Source organism: Symphalangus syndactylus, chromosome 24, assembly GCF_028878055.3.
Source record: "Symphalangus syndactylus isolate Jambi chromosome 24, NHGRI_mSymSyn1-v2.1_pri, whole genome shotgun sequence".
In the NCBI taxonomy this organism is placed as follows: Eukaryota; Metazoa; Chordata; class Mammalia; order Primates; family Hylobatidae; genus Symphalangus; species Symphalangus syndactylus.
Window position 1 is genome coordinate 57,407,626 of NC_072446.2, and position 16,142 is coordinate 57,423,767.

Here is a 16,142-nt window from a genome sequence, read left to right on the forward strand (position 1 = left end):
CAGCTACAATATGGTCTCACCTGCAATCGAGTTTCAAAATATTATATTACAAGTTTCCAGAAAATGGCAAGTGTCAGAACTCAAGAGATACTACATGTCCAGTGAGATGTGGGGTTAAAGTAGGCAGTGGGTTAACCTAGAAAGATGCAAGCTCATATGAAGAACAATTTCTGGACAGTAAAGTTGAATTACCAGTAGAGGTGTTAACAGTCCGCCCCTCACCCACAGGCCTCATAAAATCAGCTCTATTTCCTCTCACCTAAGGGGCTGAGCTGGTGCACCTGCAGACAGAGGGCTGCGAGGTGGCCCCATGGCCCCAGGTGCTCTCAAGGTGCTGATCAACCTGAGGCTATCTACATCAGGTCGCTTCAGTACACAAGCAGTTTCACTAATTTCTCTTATTTGCTGACCTACCTGACCCTGGTGGCATTTAGTGAACCTCTTGGTTTCAAATTCTCTTCTAAGCCTTTCTTTTATGTTCCAACTAAATTGGGCAATATTCTATTGTCTCAAAAATCTCCGGGAAACCTGCATTTCTAATTTATCCCACAAGAGACCAAAGAATCAAGGTGTGCAGTGTTGTAGAAGTGAGCTCTTCTCTTTCCTCTCACCAAGCATGTTTAAGATCACACTTGTGTATCCACTAAGGAGATTTGAGATTTAGTTTTTAAAAAGAAGCAACTCCATTTCTCAAATTACTGTTTAAGATTGTGTACATAGTCCCGAACTTTGTCTTTGCAGATGTATTTGGATAGAAGTTTGTAAAGAGAGAAAAATATGAGGGAATTCGGGACCTAGTTCTTATCTGACCCGGCCTCTCTGTCCTGTGTCCTCTGCATCAGTAAACTGAAGCAGTTCTTTGAGGTGTGGGGGGAATTTAATAAAACTGTATCGGTGGAAGGTTCCAGACACTCTGGAAAGTAAACATCTTCATTAATCAGTGTTTGCTGAACACCCATGGCTTATGAAAAGCATTCCCTGGAAACAGATTTCCACCACGTCCAACATCAGAGCAAAGGGTTCTGCTCAGCACAGGATGGGCATTAGAGGCATGTTAGCCAGTTTTGATCACCCCTCCCCAGTTCTCTGTGTCCAGTATTCTTAAGTAAGAAAAAACAGCTCTGGGAGGAAGAAAAAAATTCAGCAACATAAACTAGGAGCATCTCATCAATGGAATGTTCCCTACATAACTCAGAGCTGCACAAGAGAACACGGATTCTTCAGCAACAAGTTGAACAGTCACAGCTCCAGTCCATTAAAAAAAAAAAAAGTGACATGTTATCTACTCAATGGAAAAACTTGTGCATGTTTTCTTTCAGTCTGTAGGAACGACACAGTGAGAACTCAAACCATTTCAAATGCACTTGGGCTGTTAAGGGTTGTAAAGCTCTTGAATTCAAACAGAGAAAACAAAAGCGTCAAATAAGAAAATATTTACTTGCTCATAAAGTTCACGAGAAGGTATTCAGCTGTATGTTATTTATAAATGATTAATTACTTTGTCACCTGAATAAAATAATGTACAGGAAATACCTGTTTCTTTTCTTTTTAGGGGGTGGGAGGCAGTAAGAATAAAAACAAGAGAAATGCATGGCAAGTAGGAGCTAGGAGCTGGGTAAATGTGAGTTCCTTTCTCCTTCCCTTTCCTGCCCTTTTGAGAGGCTTGATATGGCATTACTCAAGGACGAACGAGAATTACTCCAGTGCACGCACAAGTGTGAAACACCAGACTGGGATCCAAAAGTCTGCCTGTCACTGAGCCATAAGTTAACCAGCGGCAGAGCTGAGAACAGATAGGACCAAAATGTGATCCTACAAGCAGCAGCCATCGGTGAAGACAGGCAGGACATCTCTGGTCTTCAAGGCTCTGAAGATAAATCAATTGTGTGTGCACTCTACTCTTGCCTGTTTTGCTGCTCAGCAGAGAACCTTGAGATTTCGGGTGGGTAGAGAGAAATGAAGGTTCAAACATACAACAGTCAATTTTCCAATTTATTGGCTACACCACGGGGTGGAGAAAACAGCTTCTCACAGGGGAGGCTGCTTGGGTTTCCGCTTGAGTTGCCTGGCAGTTGCAATTCAATCTGCACATGCTACTCCCCACCCATCCCCGACCTAATTTCTTTAGACAATTACAAATAGCTCACTTTAAAAAAAAAAAAAAAGGCATACTCCACATAAACAAAGTTGCTCTATCACCTCATTTGTTTTATTCTACCAAACTGGCAAACATTCACAATGATGTGCTGACTCCAAGGTGGGGAAGGGGCACCTGCAAACTCTGCCAGTTAAGGGTACAACATACAAACATCACAGACGAGCTCTTGATGAGCAGTTTCGAAACCCTGGACATGTCTGCATTCTCTGCCCCAGCATTACAGGTCTGGGAACTTACACCAAGCATCAACCTGGGCTAGATGGCAAGATTCAGTACACAGTACAGTTCACCAAATCACTGATCCTAAGAGGAAAAACTAGAGCATAACTCCAAAATCCAAAAACAGGGATTTCGCTAAATAAACTATGGTATGTCTTATGGCAGAATAGTAGGCTGCTATCAAAATTGAGGTCAGAAAAGATTATTTCAAGGTATGCAAAAACATACCAATATTCACAATATTAGGAGTAAAAAACTTAGGTTATAAATCAGTACGTTGTGATCCCATTTTGTAAATATACACATAGGTATATTTACATATAGATGTGTAAATATACACATATGTAGCCATAGGAAAAAAGGACTACATAGAAAAAAGACTAAAACCATTTTGGTAATGTGAAGGGTAGAATTAAAGGTGATCTTATTTTCTCCTTTTTAAAAACAAGATTAAGTATCATCATTGATTTAAAGAGCACAAAGTTTGAAGAAAATGCTTCCCCCAGACATTCGGCAAGGATACAGCTTTCCTCTATTATGCCCAGGCAGCCACCTCTGAAAGCTCCCTAGAATATAACTCAAGAGCGGCACCCACAATCCCTGAGCATCTTGTTCCTCTCCAGCCATACAAAGGGATGACAACAACATGGATCCAGCAACCAGAAGGTATGTTTGCCACTGTGTGTCAGCCAGACTTTAAGATGGTCCCCAGTGATTCTTGCCTCCTGGTATTCATGACCCATGTAGTCAGGTAGGTCTGACCTACATAACCAACAGGATGCTGCAGAAATGACAGTATGGGACTTCCAAGGCTAGGGCTCCGGGGGAAACCAGTCCCCATGTTGTGGGGACATTCAAGCAGCCCTGTGGAAAAGCCCATGTGGCAAAACACTGAGGCCTCCTGCCCACAGCCAGCATTAGCTTCCCAGCCTCTGTAGTGGGCCACTTTGGAAGTAGGTGCTCCTGCCCTCCAAATTACAGTGGACTGTAGCCCCAACCGACAGCTTGGCTGGAATCTCATGAGACACCCCTGGCCAGAAACACCTGGGCTCAATGGTCCAAATTCCTGAACCACAGAAACTGTGTAAAAAGTGTTCATTGTTTTATTGTTGCGTTGAACTGCTGAGTTTGGGAGTAACCTGCTATGCTGCACTAAACAACTAACAGAGATGACCTGACTTAAAGACCAATGTGACACACACAGAATTCACTTCCCAGGACCTGGGACTGGGATCTCCACCAGCACAACTGCAGGCAAAGGCTGAAAGGTCTCTGCACAGGCACCCACACTATTCTGCCCAGGGGGGTCCCAGGGGCAGTGGCAGGGGCAGATTTCCATCACCATGGTCTAGAGCTCCTCTGTAACAGACGGGAGGCCAGCTGACTTCCAAAACTGCTTGGTGAGCACTAACTGGGGCAGCAGAGGAGGGGCATCAGCTCCCCCAGAGGAGATAGCATCTGGCCTTGTCCACAAAGGCACTAGGAATCAATCTGGAGTCACGAGGTCACATGTGGCCCCAAATTGGGGGTAAACCCACAGAAGAGACAACCCTCCGCAAAGTAACTCTTGAAACTATGCATGCTGCCCTGCAATCCCTTTGATGTACCTTTAAGTTCATTTGGACCTTTTGATATTTGTTCTTGAAGTCGTCTCCAACTAAAATTTTTTTTTTTTTTTTTTTTTTGAGACAGAGTCTCGCTCTGTCGCCCAGGCTGGAGTGCAGTGGCGCAATCTCGGCTCACTGCATGCTCCACCTCCCGGGTTCATGCCATTCTCCTGCCTCAGCCTTTCCGAGTAGCTGGGATGACAGGCGCCCGCCACCACGCCTGGCTAATTTTTTGTATTTTTAGTAGAGACGGGGTTTCACCGTGGTCTCGATCTCCTGACCTCGTGATCCGCCCGCCTCGGCCTCCCAAAGTGCTGGGATTACAAGCGTGAGCCACCGCGCCCAGCGTAAAAATTATTTAACTCTCAATATTGTGACCATATTTTAAGTGACTTAGGTTAACTGCCTCCCTATGGAACTGCTACAAGCAGTTTCTAATTTAAACAGCATTTTTTCCATTCCCCTCTCTACCTCTTCTCCTGCTTTTTAAAAAATCATAAACGTTTGGTAATAATCTCAGGGTTGTCAGTTACTTTAAACACTGCAGGCAAACACTGGAAATCAAGACAGCCAGAATTCCAAGTCAATAAAATTATTATTGCTCAGAATGTTTCACTTGCAACAGTTTCTCTGTATATTAATATCAAATCAAGTTAATAAATTGGAAAAAAAAATCACCAAAGTAGGATATATAAACCCACACGGAAATACAGAAATTTAGCAAGTAATTACAGGAAAAAAGGTAATCCTGAGAAATTTGGTTTGGTCATTTAAGAAAAGGTGATTCTGAAATGGTTTGTAACAAAATAGAAAAATACAATAAAGTTTTTAAATTGTTAGTTCTAAATTTAAAAAAAACCTAACATACGGTTTTATTTCATTTTTTTAGAGAAACATTTTTCTCTAAAATGGATACAATCATTTTTATGTAGTGGGCCACCATACAGTTTATAGAGAAAACTAATCAGATCGACGTTGCCAGGGTGGTTTTGTGGGACTCTCGGCTGAAACACACTCTAGGCCCACACAGCCACACAACTACCCCTCTGAGGACTGGTAGAAAGACCTCTGTGTTTGTTCCCGGGAGCCCAAACTAGAAATACCATTTTCCCTCTCCTGTAAGGGTATTTTTTTTAATGTCATTTTAGACATAAACAGGCTTTAAAGAGTCGAAGCGCTTTTGAAGATAATGAGTTACAGTATTTCAAAGAAACTGTACTTTTATTTTTCTAATCAACTGGAACAGACACCATTCTAAAAAGGTCAAGAATCATAAACTTGACAAGAAAAGTTTTCATCACTCTAGGCCTTTCCCTTTACATTATATAGGAGGAGGAATCTGGGAAGAATTAAGTCCCTCCGATTCCCTCTCCCAATAACTTGTAAAAAGGAGTAACAGTCACAAAAGAAAATATGATTCATAGATACATTCTACCATGTGTTTTGACTTGTAGAATTTTTCATACCAGAAAAGGTTAAACATTTTATTAACTGTAAGGTGTTTAGGTCGGTACAAAATACGAGGAAAAAACATTAATTAATCTCAAATGGTTTAAAACATCAAATGAAAACAAAAAGTTACACTAACATCCAAGAAAACCTCAAAATTTCAACTTGGGACTTGAACATACTGGACAGATTAAACGGCTAGGCTATCAGTTAACAGTTACAGATAATAATAAGACTGTGGAAACCAGATGGCACTCCATCAATAAGCTACTCCATAAGTACGAATGATATCTGGTCACTTAACTCTTTCTGCAATTCATTAATTCGATAAACAGTTACTGAGCGCTTGTTATGTACCCAACCACCACCGTGCTCAGTACTGCCATGCATAGAATGAAGCAGAACCCAGCTGGACGACAGGGCCCGCTCACTTTTTGGCTCAGAAGCCAGAGACTTCTATACCTAGGAAGCCGAATTATGAACTGAACAGCACCTGTCTGGCTTATCATAACAAACAACCATAATGGTACAGCCCCAAATCAGCTAATGTATTAATTAACTAAAGGAAGTTTGCTAGACCCTACTGAATTCAGCAGGACCACTTACAATGAGGATGTTGACTTGTTAGGTATCTGCTTTAGGTTTAACCAATGGAGTTCCCCTATTTATCCAAACTCTGAAAAGGGGAGAGAAGATAACTTGAATAGTATAAAAGAAAGTAAGACCCATAAAATAATCCTTTCATTCTTAGAGACTTTTTCTGAAGCTAAAATTCTTCAAAATACTGAGTTAGGATATCATTTTGCAAACTGCTATAAAATACCAATTTAGGAAATATATTTTGACCCAAACAGGGAAACAAATCTTTTCTTCTTGAAAATTAGTATTGATAAGCTTTTTGGTGAATACCTAAGTTCAAAAAAAGAAACTGAAAACAGCTATTCAAACTCACTAGATTTATTTAGCTATGGCGTGTGAAACAAGCATCATGCCCAAGTCTGAAGTCAGCTAACTGCTTTACAAAGGTACTGAGGTTGCAAAGGACTTAACTGGTTCATAAGCTATCTCTAAACAGGTTGATTTTTTTTTAATTTTCTTTATCTTGTAACAATGACGACTTAGCTTTTACATTCTTTTTTTTTGTGACAGGGTCTCACTTTGTCACTTGGGCTAGAGTGCAGTAGTGCAATCACTGCTCACTGTAGCCTTGACCTCCTGGACTCAAGTGATCTGCCCACCTCAGCCTCCTGAGTAGCTGAGACCACAGGCATGTACCACCATACCTGGCTAATTTTTTAACTTTCTGTAGAGATGGGGTCTCACTATGTTGCCCAGGCTGGTCTTGAACTCCTGAGCTCAAGTGATCCTCCCACCTCGGCCTCCCAAAGTTCTGGGATTACAGGTATGAGCTACTGTGCCCAGCCAGCTTTTGCATTCTTAAAAGCTGTATTTCAAGGTGGTTTGACATCGGAGTTGCTCTTGAATATTCTGGTGACTGTAAATGGAGAAGTTTCTGCACACTGGCCCCAGCTTTCCAAGTTTATGTTTCCTGCCCTCAAACTTCTTGCCCCAGCAACCTCACTTCTCTCTCCAGGCCCAGGTCTGGTGAGGACCAAGGGGGCTGCTCTGCTCCCACAGCCCACAGTTTTGTTTTTGTAAATGTAGATATACATGTCCTGCAAGTCATCAGAAATTAAGCAAATACGGTCATGCTGAAATATTTCTTTTAAAACATCTGCTCTAACAACAACCAATTAAAGTGATGACAGAGCCTCTGAAAAGTAAAACAGATGACCATGCTAGTGCTGTTTTTAATGCTTTATGCAATAAATAGCACAGGAGTAACTTATCCAGCTTACTCTGGCTTCAGCCTCTCGGTTATGAAGTCAATGCTTTAAAAGTGGAATAACTCAGAGTGCAACTGGCCAAAAAACATCAAGCTGTTCTGTGCTGATGGAGATGGGATAAAGGCCTTGAGAAATAATGAAAAGGAGGCCCTGCACTGGGGAGTTATATTCGTTCATCATAGGGATCAATTAAAACCTCCGCATGACCCCAGACTCTTTACAACTACAATGTTTTAAACATTTTTTCATTGAAATGTTCTCAATTAAATAAGCCATTAAAGTAAGAGGACAAAATTTAAACTGTAATGAGACCAAGGTCTCAAGATAAAATAAATACTAGAGAATGAGGAAGAGGCCCCTTAGATGAGAATGTCATGTTAAGTGGTGGCCTTTCTCCATCCACCTGCCTTTATTCTACTAAGCAACAGAGCCACAGACTGCAAATTCCAGGGCATGTGCACAGTGGGGACTGTTTGGAAGAGCACTGACTAAGGATTGACAAGGCATCTCTCAGTTCCATTTCCATGAGGTTGTCATCCACAGCCACACCCGAGAATGGCCAGCACACCCAAGAATCTGCCAAGTGGGTCCATGGGACAAACACTAAAGGATATGACACAAAATAATTCACTATGAATGCCACCAGCACTCCAGATTCAGGTTTTTCTGTTAATAGATGATACTGATGATGATGACAATGTTTTCACTGTCTGGATGTACAGAAACCTCAGAAGGTTTCACTCCACAGCTTCTCTGTTCATTGGCTTGATTTGCTCTTAGCCTCTCATGAACCAATGAAGAACGACAGGATTAGATGTGAGCAGGAGAAACAGCAACACCATGTTCTCATTCCAGTGACACAAAGCTTCTTTATTCTGAGTAAATGACTTTATTTAGAACTCTAACCAAAAGCAAATATTTGTTGACTGCCTACTCTGTGCACTGCAACGGGAGCTGTGGCAGAGTTTTAAGTTCTGGTTCTTGCCTTAAGAAGCTGATAATTTAATTGCAGAACAAGAGATGAGCGCTTGAGAAGTCAAATGGAAATGACTTACATTTGTTTGTTTGTTTTTGAGACACAGCCTTGCTCTGTCACCCAGGTTGGAGTGCAGTGGTGTGATCTTGGCTCACCGCAACCTCCGCCTCCTGGGTTCAGGCAATTCTCCTGCCTCAGCCTCCCGAGTAGCTGGGATTACAGGCGTGCACTACCATACCCAGTTAATTTTTGTATTTTTGGTAGAGATGGAGTTTTGCCATGTGGGCCAGGCTGGTCTCGAACTCCTGACCTCAAGCGATCAGCCCATCTCAGCCGCCCAAAGTGTGGGATTATACGCATGAGCCACCACGCCCAGCCAAAATGACTTACATTTGAAGACAATGAGAGCGCTAACAAGCAGCTGTACACATCAGCAGTACACACACACAGGCATCCCATCCCTGCCATTCAAATTCAAAATCCATGCTAGAGAGAAGAGGGCAGGAAGAAGGAAACTAATTTGCAGCCATGCAGGTGACAGAGTTAGAGCATAGACTTGTGGACAAGAAAATGCAGGTGTGCACTTGCAGACAATCCCTACAGGGAAGCAGTCGGAGACAGGAATGGAGATACAGACCTGGCTCGCCTGAAGTTTGATCTTTACCCCCAATGGAACTGGAGCCAGCAAAGACTTGTGTAGAGAACTGCTGTGATCGAAGCGTTCAAGAAATGTTAAGCAGGCCACGGTATGCAAGACACAGTACAGAAACCCTTGGCACGCAGACCCCCCGGGAGCAATTAGAATAACCCCAGTTTGGAGTGATAAGGCCTCAAGTTCAGCAGTCACACACACACAAAATGGAAAATCTGGGTCATCTGCACCTAACATTTAGAGGCTGGGGAGAGGGGTGAGTGAGGCACTAAGGGCAGGCCCAGCAGAGCAAGTGCTCAGTCGACAGTGGTCACTCACGTTGTTTTCATTATCACCAAGATGTGGATGAACAAGCCCTGGTTACAGATGAGGAACAGAAAGCCAAGGAAAAGGGGGTAGATCCCAAGAGCCTGATCCAATGACAGAATCCTGCACATGACAGGAGAAAGAGGAGCTCAGCCGAGGACTGTGAAGACGGGCCAACTTTCAGGTGGAAATACCTGGCCACCAGTTTCATGCAGGTCCACAGCCTGGAGGGAGTCGCTGACCTGAGGGAAGGGACAGGACTCTCAAGGAGAGGGCATCAGGCAGCATCAAGGGCAGACCCTTGACCAGTGGGAGGGGACCCTGCTGGCAAACCCTGACTCCGGAGCTATGGCTTCCACACTGTGTGGTCAAAGGCCCCTCAGGAGTGGCCTCAGAGATGCCCCTTCCCACACATTCCTACTCACCTCACTACCCCCTGGTCCCTATGCCAAACAGCAGCTCATGATGTTTCCTATTACAGTCCAGATATAATTACAAGTCCACAAGGGGTCCCTGCTAAGGAAGCTTGAACACAAGCGCTCTATAAAGTGCCCTCCCTGCCTTTTGAGGATGGAGACAAGCCACCAAGGTGAGCTGCGCCTCTCAGATATGCCTGTTCTGGACGAGACTTGCACCTCAAAGATGCTTGTTAGCCAGAATAAGAAGAAACACATTTCTGAAAACAAGGCGGCCACGGCTGCAAAAATGTCCAATTCTATAGCATTAAAGCTGAAAAGAAAACCTTTAAATGACCTCACATTCAGCTCTAAAAAGTTGAGAGGCAGAAAAGTCTGGAAAAGAGCAAGTGAAGTTATTTAGTTTCCTCAAGAAAGAACAGTGAGCAGTTCAGAGGGGACTGTGAGCTGCGTGAAAATGAGAACCTGGTAGCTCATTTCACTCAACAATGCCACTGTGGCTCCAGACACAGAAGAAAACACCTCACAGTAATGACTGGGGGGCTCAGTCTCTATCCCCTGACACTGGCAGTGGTGGCCCCAGGAGCTCTCACACTCAGGATGGGGCCTTGCCACAGTGTAGGTCGAGCTAACCTCACCGACAACAGAGGTCTTCAAATGGTGCCACCGTCCCACTGCTTGGCTCCCAGCTCCCTCACCCCTAAACAATGGCAGGATTCAGCTGCCATTCTTCAGCATTACACTTGCATGCCAAAATCCTCACAGAAATATAACTGCCTGCTCCTTTTTAGAGCTGTTAGGAACTGACCTGTTTATCATGTGTGTAACACACTGACATCCCATAAACAGAAACTCAAGAAAATTCAAAATTCAAAACAGCTTGTCCAACTATATCCTACAATCAGGTAGCACTCAGCACTCATGCTATAGTACTAGCCCAAAATGTGTTTCTAAGTTTCAAAACATAAAATAGATAATAAAAACTGGTACTACAGACATCTGGTATCTTAAAAATATATAAACACATGGACAAACATATGTTGTTCTGTTCAACAGTACTGCAAGAACCAAATACTGACATTGGTAACACCTTCAGGAAGCTATGTTAAAAGCAATGCATCTTGTTTTCCTATGGAAAAAGAACTGGCAGCTTCCGTCCAAATTTATCAGCCATACACATGTGCAGACAGTTTAATGACTGCCCTGGGCACCTTAGCACCTATAAGCATTTCTCATTTGGGATACGCAAGTCATTCCCACCTGAGGTAGGTAGATACTCCCTACACATCTGACGAGGGCCTTCTGCAGGTCAAGTAATGTGCCAGGTGCCAGAGACAGAAGAGAAAGTGACCTGGCCCCAGAGGCAGAGGCATGGGGAGAAGTGAGAGGGCGCTCAGGTTGGGGGCTTTCTGTGGAAACCTGGCAAATAGATTTAGGTAAGAAGCGGCAAGTGACTGGGCTCATTAACACAGAAGCTGGTGGTTAGTTCATAAGGCAGACGGATCCATGTCACAATCGCTGAGAGTCACCTGAACGTGTGGCAGGGCGAGGAAGAAATGCCTTCATTGGATCAACAAATGTTCAAAAAAACACCTGCTGTATGCCAGGGGGGACTTTGCCTTCAAGGGACACACGCCCTCTCACGTGCCATCCTTCTTGCAAGTGAACTGATAAGAGGGGAACTGTCAGCAGAGCAGCCCCATTTGGTTCCCGAGTCCCGAAACCTCCTCTCTGCCTGGCCCATCAGCGATCTTTCAGCTCTGGAAAGGCTCGTCAGGGCCGCTTAGACAACAGTGGTCTCCTCTCCAGGATGAGCTGAGCCATCTTTGAACTCTGCAGTCCCTGGCTGCTTCCTGGAACACCTGCTGCTGATGAAAAGCAGGCCCCGATTTGACGGGTACCAGCTGCTGAGAACAAAACACTCAAGGTAATCGTGGTGCAGAATGGCTGCTTTAATGAAAAGCAATGCCATCTGATGGGCTAGGTGCACTTCATGAAGTGAGAGGTCGGGTTTCCTTTTAAAAGCAAACTACACAGATCCCTTTGGCATCCCCACCACCTAGCCCTCCTTGGTTTCCACATCCACTTAGAATTCTCTCACACCTGCTGGAAGTCAGGGGTCGTAAGCAAATCACAAGTGCCTCGTACTGCCAGGCTGGATGGAACCATTTGGCTGGCTGCTGCTTTAGTCACCTGGGGCTGCTTCCAGCGCCTTCTTCCCTGCCCCTCCCACAATCTGCACTTAGAAATTCGGCACAAATCCCTTGTTTTCTTCAACTCTGGGTTTCATTTATAGGGGTTGGAAACTAATGTGCTTTTTGGCTCATATAATGAGAAAAATGTTTTGATTAAAACACACACATAAACTGATTCCGTTTTTGAAGCAAACAAAACTATTTTCCATGTTGCTTTAAAAAAAATTAAGTAGACAAAGTGCAATCACTAAAGTATATCAAACTCTGCTGAAGGATGACAGAAAGTAGGAAGAAAGCTATACCAAGAAGATGGTGAAATCAAACTCAAAGTCAAACGTCAAGGGAAAGAGACAAATCTTTCTTACAGAAGAATTCCAAATAGGGTTGCCACATTTAACAAAATACAGGACGTCTAATTAACTGTGAAGTTCGGATACTGCAAGGGACACACACTAAAAGAAAAAAATTTATTGTTTATCTGCAATTAAATCTATCTGGGTGTCCTGCCACTATAAATAATGCATGTAGATAACTTCAGGAGGTGGGGCTTAATCCGCTCAACCCCTTTAAGAAAGGACTGCTTAGTGACTCACTCTCAAAGAACAGAGGAGGAAAAGAGAAAAACAGTAACTTTACAATGGAGAGGCCTGGCCAACATTCACATTAACCAGGTGATCAAGGTTAACATCACCAGGGATGTCACATGGATGTCACATACCCTTTGACATGATATGAGAAGGGTACTTCAGCTTTTTGGTACTCCTCCCAAAAACCCAGAACCATAGTCTATCACTAGAAAAACCTTGGACCCAGATATTCTATAGGGTACATGGCCAGTCCTCCTTAAGACTGTCAAGGTGGTGAAAAACAAGAAAAGGCTGAGAAACTGTCACAGACAACAAAATGCAATGTGGCAGATCCTGAAGCAGGACCCTAGACTAGATTCTGGAACAGAAAGAGGATATAAATGGAAAAATTGGTGCAATCCAAAAATATGTGTTTAACAGTAATGTACCCAATGTCAGTTTCTTAATTTTGACAATATGTTGTGGGGGTAAAAATGGGGGCAGCTGGATGAGGTATATGGGTACTCTCTATACTCTCAGCAACATTTCTATTTTTGCAACTTTTCTGTAAATCTAAAATATTTCAAAATAAAAACTTAAAAAAGATATATTTGTGTGTAACATGCAAGAGAAAAAATAAACCCTATAGACCACATACATTCTTTTGTACAGCATTATTGACAAGGCTATAAAAACTGACTTGTATTTTGTTTACATTTCAGATGACTAAGTAACCCTTGCAAACAAGGCTGCAAAGGATAGGTACTTCATCAAACACTAAAGACTGCTACTTTTCAGGAATGGTGGTCCTAAATGCCAAAGACGTTTCAGAGCCACTTGTCAATTGTAACTCAGGACACCATTCAAACTAAGAATACGGAACTAAGTTGAGTAACCCACACCCTTCCTGGAACTCACAAACTAGAGAAACAGCCAGGGCAGAACCACCAGGCTCCTGAGCCTGATGGAAAGGCAGGGTCTGACTCCACAGCTGGCACTCCTCAAGGGGATACCCGAAGAGAGCTTCCCCAGAGCTGGGGCTGATCCCAGGAGTCAGGTCAGCCACCATTGGAGCACTAGGCAGGTGCCCTGCTGGCATCTGTCTGAGGGCTGCTGTTGGAGATGCCTGGGCCTCTAATGAAGTGCCAGCCCGTCACAGAAGCAGACACTGGGCACAACTGCGAAGACCCCCTGGACCCCAGCCCCAACTGAACCCACCTTCCTCTCAGCAGCAGTCTCCAAACTCAGTGATGGCCCACACTACTGATAAAAAGACTGGGGGCATGTTCCTCCCATAATGCCCGTTCACTACTTATAAGTTAGCTATGTCTTCTGTGGTATTCACACACTAAAAACATTATAAAATGGCCCAAGATACATGTAAATAGGAGTGGTAATATTTAGTTTCCATCCTCCAAATGGCTTTTTTTTTTTTTTATTGTTTTGCTGACAGCCCACACTAGAGACCACTGGCTTATTAAGTCCCTGAACCCCACCCACCCTGTGTACTCAGGTCTCCCTTAAGGACGAGGTGGGGGGAGATGGGATTTGAGGCAACTAGTGACCCTAACCTAGCTCTAGATGCTTGAGAAGGGTGAGGCCTGCAGGGCCCCTAAACAGACCAGCAGGAGCCCCTGGGCCACACACCCTTGCCTCACACACAACACACCCCACACTTCTACCAGAGCTGTAGATTGAAAAAGCAAACTGTCCATGTCATCTCTCTGCTTAAAATTTTTCCAAGGCTTCCAAAACTTTGAAGTCAAAATACAAAGTGCTTAAAATGGTGTCCACAGCTTCAACTGAGTTCCTGAGCCAAATCGGTTCCCCAAATCAGCCCCCCTCACCCCTGGCCACCGCCACACAGATCTGCTCATGGATTCAGGACAGCATCACTGCAGAATCTTGAATCCTGCTGTAGAATTTCCCATCACCGAGGACATTACAAGAAACAGCATGGAGCTGAGCCCCAGACGCCAATACCATCAGAAAGCAGGAACACAAAGGGCATGAAGGCAGTCGGTCCCCTCCTCATTAGAACATTCTAGAAGACTCTATGAGTTGGAAGAACACTTTCTCATGCTCAGAGGTGAATACACCAGGCATTCGTTGTATTATTCCTTCTTATAGGTCTTAAATAAGAATGCACAGTAAAAATTTTTGGAAAAAAAGAGTGAAAAGGACATACACAACATGAACTCTGTTCACAGAAACAATTCTGTTCTGAAAGACTGTTGAAAAAATAAATACAGTCATCCATCACTTAACTGTGGGACACATTCTAAGAAACGCATGGTTAGGTGATTTCATCGTCTTGTGAACATCACCAAGTGACTTACACAAGCCTAGATGACAGAGCCCACTACACACCTAAGCTATGTGGTGTAGCCTATTGCTCCTAGGCTACAAACCTGTACAGTACGTGATATGGTTTGGCTTTGTGTCCCCACCCAAATCTCATCTTGAATTGTAATCTCCATAATCCCTACATGTCATAGGAGGGACCCAGTGGGAGGTAACTGAATCATGGGGGCACTTTCCCCCATGCTGCTCTCATGATAGTGAGTTCTCATGATATCTGATGGTTTTACAAATGTCTAGCAGTTCCCCCGCTGGCACTCATTCTCTCTCCTGCTGCCCTGTGAAGAGGTGCCTTTTCTACAGTTATAAGTTTCATGAGGCCTCCGTAGCCATGCATAACTGTGAGTCAATTAAATCTCTTTCGTTTATAAATTAACCAGTCTCGGGTATTTCTTCATAGTGGCATGAGAACGAACTAATATAGCATGTTACTCTACTGAATACTGTAGGCAACTGTAACACAATGGTAAGTATTTGTGTATCTAAACATAGAAAAGAAACAATATTATAATCTTATGGGACCAGCATCATGTGGATATATAGATGGACCACTGCATAGATATATGGAGTTCCTTGTTAACCAAACATCATTATGTGGCATGTGACTGTAATTTGATTTATTAAATTAAATGAGCCATTCATTTTGGTAAGAACATAGATCAAAGTACTTAATAACCTATTGTATGGAAACTTTGTATTTTTTGTTTTTTTATAGATACAGAGTTTCGCCATGTTGCCCAGGCTGGCCTAGAACTCCTGGACTCATTGATCCTTCCATCTCAGCCTCCCAAAGTGCTGGGATTACAGATGTGAGCCACCACACCCAGCTATATGGACACTTTCTATGAATTTTTTCTACAAAACTAGATCATGAAAACAAGGTTGCCAGCCCTATTAGGGCATCCCATGAAACTAGGATGCCAGCCCTATTAAGACCTTTTCCAAGGAAAAGCCATTGTTAACAGAGAGGTTAACACTGTCCTTCTGACCTGGGTAGGATACCAAAGGGGCAAGGAACTGAGAGGACAAGACCACTGGGCATAATCAGAGACACATGGTTCCCGCCCCAGTCACAACCCCAGCCTCCCCAGGCCCTGGACCCTCATTCCCCAGTCCCACTACACAACAAAAGCAATAAAAACGACTTTGCGATAAGAGCCATAAAGTTAATTTATCAGTAATTTCACCTCCTGAGCCACAACTGAGTTATCTGAAGCAGCTGTGTCCATTCAACAATGTGACAAGAAGGCCAGAACTGACCAGATGGCTGTTTTATATCTATTTAAAAGGAAAGTGGAACCAAAACAAAAAGGAGGGGTGAATATTTGACTTCTCTCCTATTATCCATTTGGAAATGTCAGTACACATAGGATATAGGTCAACCGCATTC

The 16,142-nt window shown here is 43.5% G+C and overlaps 1 protein-coding gene and 1 long non-coding RNA gene across 3 annotated transcripts in view; one reads left to right on the forward strand and one right to left on the reverse strand.

The window, feature by feature from the left end:
- The window catches only part of LOC129474239 (uncharacterized), a 38,588-nt gene extending 24,729 nt beyond the window's left edge, over positions 1-13,859 (forward strand). The window contains exons 3-4 of one of the 2 annotated variants that reach the window (XR_008654500.2): positions 2,827-3,043; positions 13,114-13,859. This is a non-coding gene — a long non-coding RNA (uncharacterized lncRNA). The remainder of the gene's footprint in view (positions 1-2,826; positions 3,044-13,113) is intronic. The other variant, XR_008654501.2, reaches the window with a different exon arrangement.
- DTD1 (D-aminoacyl-tRNA deacylase 1) overlaps positions 1-16,142 on the reverse strand; it is a 178,541-nt gene that overhangs the window by 92,908 nt on the left and 69,491 nt on the right. The gene's annotated exons all lie outside the window — the stretch shown is intronic.